This window comes from Macaca mulatta, chromosome 1, assembly GCF_049350105.2.
Source record: "Macaca mulatta isolate MMU2019108-1 chromosome 1, T2T-MMU8v2.0, whole genome shotgun sequence".
NCBI lineage: Eukaryota > Metazoa > Chordata > Mammalia > Primates > Cercopithecidae > Macaca > Macaca mulatta.
The window spans coordinates 152,571,505-152,581,359 of record NC_133406.1 but is presented as its reverse complement, the minus strand read 5'-3'; positions in this window follow the sequence as shown (position 1 = coordinate 152,581,359).

Below are 9,855 nucleotides of genomic sequence, written 5' to 3'. Positions count from 1 at the left end.
AGAGAGTGATACGTGTTATGGACGGAAGATAGTGGCCAGCTCAGGATCGAGTGTCTTCTGAAATTATGCCCAAATGAATCATGGACTGAATCCATTTTGTTATACTACAATTTCCTTTGTGCACTAGAGGTCACAAAAATGTTTCACTGCCAAATCTAGACCACTTTATCCTCCAATGAAATTATGATTCCTAAAACACAATATCTAAGAAAAACTTACATTGGGTAGCAAGCAAGGCCAGCCAGTTCATCAATAGCCAGGTATAAAAGTCTACATGTTTCATTTTGCCAATAAGCTTGTCTGCTTTATCTGGTGCCAACAACTCAATCCCCTGAACATATGACATACTGAATAAAGGAACCTTTTCAAATCTATGGAATACCTCAGTTCTCATCTTTCTAATGTATCATCTGATACAAGGGTTCATTCTAGAGTTAATAAATGATTATTGTGCCAAGTCTGATATTTTGGAGGTGCTGAAGTAAAAACTTCAAACATCCCCTCAGGACAGTGGTTATTTTTTAAAACCAATTTACTGTGTATCCTGGAGTTTCTAGAAGTTCCCTTATGCAGAAAACTCTGTTGTCATAAAATTTTTGAATAAGAATCCTACAAAAGAATTCACTCTGCTTGGTTTATTACTCAATAGAAATCCATAAGAATCTGATAACAGCCACATTTTGTTTGTTTCCATAGGTCTAAATTTGCTGATGACCTATTTCAAGAGGGCAATCAACTTTTACCAAACTCACTGAGTTCATTTTTCTTTCCTTTGCACCAGATTGAGAGAATATTAACAGATCTGCTGAAGGCCCTAGCAGAATCGTTATGGTTAAGAAGAAGAGAAGAACTTGCTTTTTTGCCTTCTGTACAAGAAGCGAAGGACTGAACAATGGTCTACAAGGGAAGCTTGGTGTCAGATGTAGCAGAGGAGCATACATAAGTGAGACAATTGTACCATATACACGATAGCAGGCCTTGTTCTTTTCTGATGTGCAGTTCTTTATCCAGAGGATGCGGGCATCTGTTGCACAGGCCAGTAACAAATCAAAGTGGAGCTACTGAGCTTACCCTGAGTGGGAGGCATCAAGATTGACAGTGTGATGTCTGTGAGTAAGAGGTGCTGAAGGCTGATGGTGTGGTGAAAGGAGCTGATATACTTAGATTACTTTACATGTTATTGTTCAATGCAAAGCCCTTCATGTATGTTAGAGAGTAATAGTTTCTCTTCTTTTAATGATCTTTTAGTAGGAGAATGGACCAGATGACCTCTACAGATGTCTCTCCACACGGTAAGTCCAAGTTCCATGTGCTTAGTAAAGGTTTGCCTCTCTAGGCCTTATACGTGAAAACAACAGACTTGTTCAATGAGTTGTCTGCTCTCAGGGAGCTTACAATCTATTGCTGGGATAAGAATGTAAACAAGAAATGCCTCAAAAGCAATATGTGTCACTATGAAAAAAAAAAAAACAAAATATATTACAAAGAGATGTTTGTCAGTTTGGTTTATTACTGTATTACTAGTATCTCAGATAGTACCAAACACATTGTCAGTGGCCTATAAATATACCTGAATGGATGAATGAGTGAGTGATTTCACATAAAATATACTTAAGTCAAGATTGGAAGTTTCAAAACTGAATAGGTTTACTCTCAAAAGATTACATACTGTATGACTCAGTTCAGATAACACTACTGAAATAACACAATTATAGAAATTGTGAACAGATTACTGATTGCCAGGACTAGGCAGGGAAGGTGACTACAGCTACATGAGGGTATTACAAGAGAAGTAGGGAGATGACTATGGCTATATGACAGTATTACAAGAGATCCTTGTGATGGAATTATTCTGTATCTTGATTGTGGTGGTAGTCACACAGATTTACACGTGATAAAATTCCATAGAACTAAATAAACACATACACAAATGCACGTAAAACTGGTGAAATCTGAGTAATGTTGATAGAGTGTGTCAGTGTCAATATTCTCTTTGTGATTTTGTATCATAGTCATATAAAATATTAAAACTGAATGACACTGGGTAACTAATACGATTTGGATGTGTCCCTACCCAAATCTCATCTTGAATTGTAGTTCACATAATCCTTGCATGCTGTGAGAGGGACCCGGTGGGAGGTAATTGAATCATGGAGGCAGTTAACTTCCTGTTATTCTCCTGATAGTGAGTGAGTTCTCATGAGATCTGATGGTTTTATAAGGGGCTTTTCCCCATTTTGCTGAGCATTTCTCCTTGCTGCCACCATATGAAGTATGATGTGTTTGAAGCTTCCCCTTCCCCCATGATTGTAAGTTTCCTGAGGCCTCCCCACCCATGATGAACTGAGAGTCATTTGAATCTCTTTCCTTTATAAATTACTCAGTCTCAGGTATGTCTTTATTAGCAGTGGGAGAACAGACTAATACAATGAAGGATATACAGGGTCTCTCTGCATTATTTCTTACAATTGTAGATGAATCTACAATTATTTCAAAATAAAAATTTAGACAAAATACCTGAATTGGTTTATTGGAGAAGGGTTCATGGAGAAGTGGGAATGAACTTGGCTTTGAAAAACTGGTAGAATTTGGATAGGAAGCGAGGAGAGTGTTTGGATGGTGTGGTGAATGGGCTAGAGAGTAGGCTATAAGAATCTCAAAGGAACAGTCATCCATATGAATGTGGAAGAAGCTGGCAGAAAGGTTCGTTAATTTGGTGGCAAGGTTTTTAGTAGCGAAAGTAGGAATTTTGAAGTCCAATCTCCCTCACTCTGTTGGCCAGTTCCTACACTGTCCTCTGGATGATGGCAGCAAACTCTCTAATCTCCGAATATAGGGTTCCTCACGTGCATCACAGAGGGCATGATACTTTCTTGGCAGTGATAGGAAGATTAAACAAGTCAATGCATGTCAAGGGTCCAGCTCAGATTTTGGCACATGATAGATATTTAGCAGATATAGATTCCTTTCCCCGGCCCTTAGACAAAGTCCTACAGGTAAAACTAGGGTTCCTAGGTAAATCTCAGGGCAGGTTATCACACATTCTTAGCACTGCTCAGTGCTGGGGAAGCTGTGGAATGGAGCAATGCCAGGAGGAGAAGCCTGTCACCCACTAGCCCTAAACCACAGCAGAAGCCAAGTGTGGGCAGAGAATATGAGCAGGTGACGAGAAGTATCTTCAGTCTCTGGACTGGAAGGCACACCTGGCCTTGTGAGAGGAGAAAGACAAAGTTCTCAGAGAAGCGTGTTACAGCCGGAAGCTGTGACCACTGCTGCCTCTGCTTATGCTACACAAGGCAAGGAAATAAAGCCAGGATGTCTTCTGGGCAGTGGCGGTGTCCATGCTGAGCCCAGGGCAGAGCTTCATTCCTCGTGCCCTGTACACGTCAGCCAGGATGGGAGCTGCTGGGAAAGCCAGCTGGCCGCATAAGGAGAATCCCCTTCAGCAATAGCAACAGCAGCAGCCGCAAGAACAAAACAGAAAACTTTTAAATAAAATGTTTGCTCACATACCAACAATTTTCTTAAATCTACATGGAAGATTAGTACCAATTTGGAGACAGATGAAAGATCTAAAATAATAACTTTCCAAGGAGTGTTTCTCCCTCATTTTCTCTAATTTCAAAATTCAAAATGATTACCATTTTAAAATCTTGGTTTGTGTGTGCGTGTGTATGTGTGTGTTTCCATGTGTATGTATGTGTGTGTTTTGTCTACAGTGAGTATTAGTACATTTTCTGCTATTTTCCTTCAAAGAAGAAAAACAGATTGGAGAGACGAAACTCTAGGCTGACAATATATAGTTTTGTAAATACAACATGTAACGATACAAGCTTTTACCAACAGGCATTAGCTGTAACAATATGAATTCCATGGCTGAGCAGCATAAAACATATTTAGAACCATTGCTGTACAGCATGCTACTGATGTCGTAGGATTGTGTTTATTGAGATGTACAGTGAAACCTAAGGAGCTGCCTGCACACAAGAAAGGAATCTAAATTGACTTCTCCAAATTTCTGCTGCTTTCAGGTAATAAAAACCTAACACTCTGGACTCTAAACAAAATCTCTGTCAAAATGAACGGTTAGTTTGAGGTCTGGTCAGAAACGTCAGGCTAAGAAAATAAGTCAACATTTTTTGTGACGCTGGTAGTGGGTTTTTCTGTTGTGGTGGTGATTTTATTTTTGTATAGTTCCATTTGTTTTCTGTTTTCACTGCTATTGATACATCAGGCATCCAGTCATGAAAAACAATGTCCATGTCACTAAAATGGCCTCCGGGCATTCAGTATATCTACATTGGGGTTAAACATCTGTGTGAAGATGTGACAGCACACCCTATAAAAGGTATTATTGAGTAATATAGACTTTCTGTAATAACCAAACAGTAAAGAATATAGTTTTTTAAAGGTCTCCCCATGGCTGATCTCATGACTCAAAGATAAGACACTGTGCTGCAAGCTAAGTAATAAAATCTCGAGGATACTCTGGGCTAGCTTGTGACAAATCATATCAAAGTATTATTAAAGAAAGAACTTGAGACCCAAGACTATTATTGATTCTTGACAGAATTTCTTATAAATAAAGTGTTGCAATCAGGTCCCCAACTTGCCAAGGTCCTGGTAGAATTCTTCCTATTATAGGGGAGGCTGCAAAATAGTAACGCTCCATTAGTGAGAGACGAAAGCTTCTGTGTACAGCACCACAAGGATGGGTCATGGTCAAAACAGAGCCAATAAGAACACAATTTCCAAAGGCCTTTTAAGGCCCTCTTTGCTGATCCCTTTTTGAAATGGGTAAAGCTGCCTCTGAGCTTCAACGCAAAGCAGCCTGTGCCCTGACTGTGTTCACAGAATGAATCTGTGACCCTTCAGAGCACTAAGGACACACCTCCATTAGTGTCCATATTCTTACAGGGAAGCGGCTGATACAGTCAACTGAAATGACAGGGTGATAAATATAAAACCACTATCATCAATAAGACTGGAATGTAAAAGCACTTAGTTTCAGCCTAAGTAACTCACAGAAAGTTTGGTTTCAAGAACCAATGCGTCATCCATCACTACTCTACCTTCTGTTGACAAAGTAATTGTAAGATATCTAGAATGGAGGTTCAATACGAGCTGACATTTTTGAAAGGAGGAATTGTGTGCCGTACTTACTCATTAAATGTATTTTTCCTCTACTAAAGATGTTTCCTTTTTTAGTTTATGTATGAATAACTTTAACTAAAGTTCCCTTGACACTCTGACTTTGCTCTGAATAGCACCTATGTTCATTAACATAAAACCTGAAAGAAAATAATTTTAATGTAGTTTTTTTAACACTTCAAAAGCCTCTAACAAATTGATCGAGCACAATTATGCATTCTAAAGGGAATTATAAAGAGATCACAGAAGGTTGAAAAGTTCTAGTTAAAAAAACAAAAAAGAAAAACTTTGGGGTGATAAAGAAAAGAAAAATAGGCAGTTAATGTGAAACCACAAGACACATGAATAAAAGTAAACTTTGAATTTGTAGGTGTTTTTTACTTTTTTATAAATGCAGCATTCGCAGAGAAGAATAAACAAGAACCCACACCAGGAGAAGGCTCAGATAATTTGACAGAATAAGGTATATATTATTCAAATGTATGAACTTTGGAGTCAGACAGACCTGGGTTTGAATTTCTGCTCTGCCACTTACTACCTGCATGATGATGAGCAAATTATTTTTTTTCTAAAACTCAGTTTCTTCATATGTAACCAATGTGAGGGTTTAATAACACATTTTTTGTGTGCTTTTAAAAAATGCATTATTTAATTGTTAGGCACTTAACATTGCTTTATACACATGAGGCATCTAACAATTTGGTCCTCCCAATTCCCAAACCAAGCAAATCATGAGATGATTAGCTCTGTCTCTTAAATCTTACAGAATTTTTTGGAAGAAGTAATTGTCCTCGTTAGAGTTCCAGGGTAGGAATCAGACAAACTCTGTTCTGAGGTGGGTGCATCAACTCAGGCTTAAATTTCTACCCCTGTTTAATGGCAAGTGGAGCATTCTTGGCATTTCCTTGATCCATATATTTTTCTGGATCCTACTGTTTTTTGTAAAGTCTAGCTAAATCCCACCTCCTCCAAGGAGCCATTCCAGATTCTTCCAGTTTGATTCTCGTTTCTCTAGTGGGATATTGTTGGACTTAATTTCTATTACATAGTGAGGTCTTAGAGGGCAGGAGCCCTGTCTTATGTGCCTTTGTCCTCACAGTACCTAGCCTTGGCCTTTGCTAATGATGAACACTCAAGAAATACACATTGAATGTCTTTTGATATGCTGTCTTATAAGACCAGGTTAAGGATAAAGTCCCAGGACTTGAAATAAAATCCCTAATTCCCAGATGAACCATGCCCCTAGCTCTTTCTTCATTTTCCAAATGTAGTCATTGTTACCACCATACAAAGTCACTGAAATTCGGGAAGTCAATCAAAACCATTTACTGAGCCCCAAAGTGTTGTAACTAAGGGATATGCAAGAGAAATAAAAAGCTGTACACCAACCTTTGAGAAACTTACTATCTTGCTAAGAAAATATACATGAGGGGGATGTTAAAAACACACCACCACCATATGTAGGTTATAAATCTTAGGCTGCCAGGTAATAAACCTCAGCGGATATGTTCCCCCATTGCCCCAGGCCATTGTATACAAATTATAGCACAGAGAGTGTATCAGTAAAACTATATTGGACCTGTTGCTCTGCATGAGTCTAGATTTATATTTGGCTCGAAAGTCCAGGCAAGCAGGACAAATCTCCTCTCTTTGTTTCAAACTGCGGCCTTCCTAGTGGTTACAGACACGAGTGCTGGAGAGAGTCTGCCTTGGTCAGCATCTCAGTTCCTTTTTTCACTTGTCTAGCCTTGGACAAGTCACTTAACTTCTTGATCTATCGCTTTCCTCATCTGTAAAATGGGAGTAAAAATAGGATGTTCCTCATAGCAGTTTGGGGTTGATCAATTTGGTAAATTCAGTCAAGTACTTAGAACAGTACCTGGCAGACAGTGACCACTTCATAAGCACTGTTTATCATTAATTGTTTCTTGGAAGCAATGCATTTTGGCAAGAACACTGTTCACTAAGACTGTTAATTCCATGGCAAAATTCATTCTCCCAAATTGAAAAACTTATCCTAGGCCTTATTGCTGGTTTGATTTTTCTTGCTTATTGATGAAAATTGCAAGGAAATAAAGGAGAGTGAGACAGGAGATGCTAAAAGTTGTGACCCTTAGAAATTTCATGAGAAGTATAAAATGGAGCAATGAAGAGAATGGTGATACCATAGAGGTTGTCCATCATTTATCTTAGAGAAGGGGCAGAGCAGTTAACTGTAAACCTCAGGCATGTGTTGATCTTGCAATTTTAACAGTTTACCGGTACTTGACATGCATACCTATATACTTCCAAAAAATCCTCATTACGAGTTTCATTTTCTCCATTTTAGAATTTAGAATATGGAGACTCTGGGAATTTAAGTGACTTGTCCAAGATGAGACAAACAGCATGTGTTGAGTCCAGTATTGGCTTCTGTCTAACTCCAAACCCTTTAGTCTTACAAAGACATTCTTATGAACTAGTTCTTAAAGTAGAAGAATCACTTTACTGTGAATTAAATTTAGGGCCTACCTTTCACCCTACGCATAGGTTATAGCCACCAGTAAATTTCTCCTGAAATCTGGAAAGCAACTGGCTTTAAACAGAATCCAGTGTATATATCATTTGTACAAAGTGAAGAACCTTTGATTCTTAACCTTGAAACTTCCTCTGCCCCAACACAACATTTAAAAGAAAAAAAAAAAACAAATATTCTTTTGCTGTTTAGATGCTCTGTTTCCTGCTTTCTGCAGCAACATTGAGGTCCCTGGAGCACCTGAACCCATTTATATTCCATCTGTTTCTTGCCTTCCTAAAGCAATTTTATTGCACCCCAGAAGGCTTTGCTTCTCTCAGAGAGGGGAGAAGCACTCAAAGACATACAGCATGCGCCAGAGACTTTGCAGGTAGGCAAGAAGGATAAACAGGTTCAACAGCCAGGAGCACAGATATCTGAGCCCGTAGCACTTAGACATGCATTGACCTGGCTGACTCTTGGCTGCAAGATTACCATTCAAAGAGACCTTTACCTAGGAGTCCATTCTGTGGGGAGAAAGCTGAACTTTTCATATGGTGGGTGAAACTCAGTGTGCTACAGAGAGGAGAAAGGTATGCAAATTGATGGGAAGGTAGATTCTCATGCATCCTGTTAAGATGTAAATGAGGACTGGAATGCTATATGGCCACTGAGTGCTTAGACGACTTGGCAAATCACTTTTCTCCCTGAGAAAGGCCTCAAGCTCATCTCCCCCTGAAGCAAGAACATCTAAAGCCTACCCTTTTGGTCCTTCAAGGGTGGACGCTGGCTGCTCCTGGGGAAAGGCTCCCCTATGAAACCCTTGAAAGTGTTTCCCTGGAGCCATGCCTGGTTTAATGGCTCCTGTTTGGAGGCAGTTATGACTGGCTTAGGAAACTGAGGGAGTGTGGAATCAGCAGGGGTAGGGATATGCAGTAGAGGGCAAAGGGGACTTGTTCATAGCTTTTCGGGTATCTGGAAACAGCACTCAACATGGACTTCTCTTATTCCGAATTGTTATGGGAGTCAATTATTCCACCTATTAGGTTTTAATGTAGCACCAATAAGTCAAAACCAGTTTAACAACTAAGAATTATAGTTGGTATAAAATGTTTGAATTTAGGCTAATAACATATGCTAAGTTATAGACAGATGAGATTTAAAATGACTAAGGTAAGAAATTGGGTTCATAATGGACATATTAATAGGCCACTAAACTGACTTTAAAGGCTCTGGCAGGCACATTCAAGACACCAAATATATAAAAACTCCATCCATCTTGAGCTTCCTCATCATGTCACCTAATAGAATTTCAAACACTATTAGCACACTGATAAATGGTTATTATATATTACCCATGCATGCTGCCTTATGAATTAAAAGACAAGCACAGGCATCAGGCATTTGTTGTATTGGATAATTTTTCTTTATTCTTGATTATGGAATACTGAGTTTTACTTCCCCAGGTTGTTTCAGGAGCCATGAACCCCTTCCTAATTTCAGAAAACAAATATAAAAACCCTTTTGTAGCCAGAATGACTGCATCTATGACTGGATAAATATCCAGAATAGCTTGAGAGAAAGCCATCCAGGGCAGCTGCTGTGGCACTGAGCTGACCAATATCTGAGGCCAGACCTAACTTTCCATAGCTACATCTGCCAGGCCAACGACCATCATTCATTTACTCACCAAACATTTTTTTTTTGAGCAACTACTCTAACCCAAACATTGTTCTAGTCACTGCCAATATGATAGCAAACAAAATAGACATGATTTGTGCACCCACGGTGCTTGAGGTTTTGTGGGAGAGATAGGCACTTAACAGCCGAAAACTTATTAATTAGAAATATAATTACTATGTGGGGGCCTATGGAAGAGAGAGAGAAGAAGAATTCTCTGAGAAATGGCAGTTAATCAGAAATCTGAATAAGATTTATTCAAGTGAAGAAGAAATATATATATAGATTTCTGAAGCAGAAAGCGCTTATGCTCACCAAAAGGAATGGATTATGACTAACAGAGGACACTTCATGAAGATCGGGCCAAGGATTTAGGGTTTTGTCCTAAGAGCAATGGAGGTCACTGAAGAGATTTAAGCAGGGGAGCCCTGTGGTTAAATTTAAGTTTTTAAAAACACTACTATTACTGTTATATGAAAAATGGGTTGATAGGATCAAGAGGGACAGCTAGAAGTGTAACTAGGAAACTA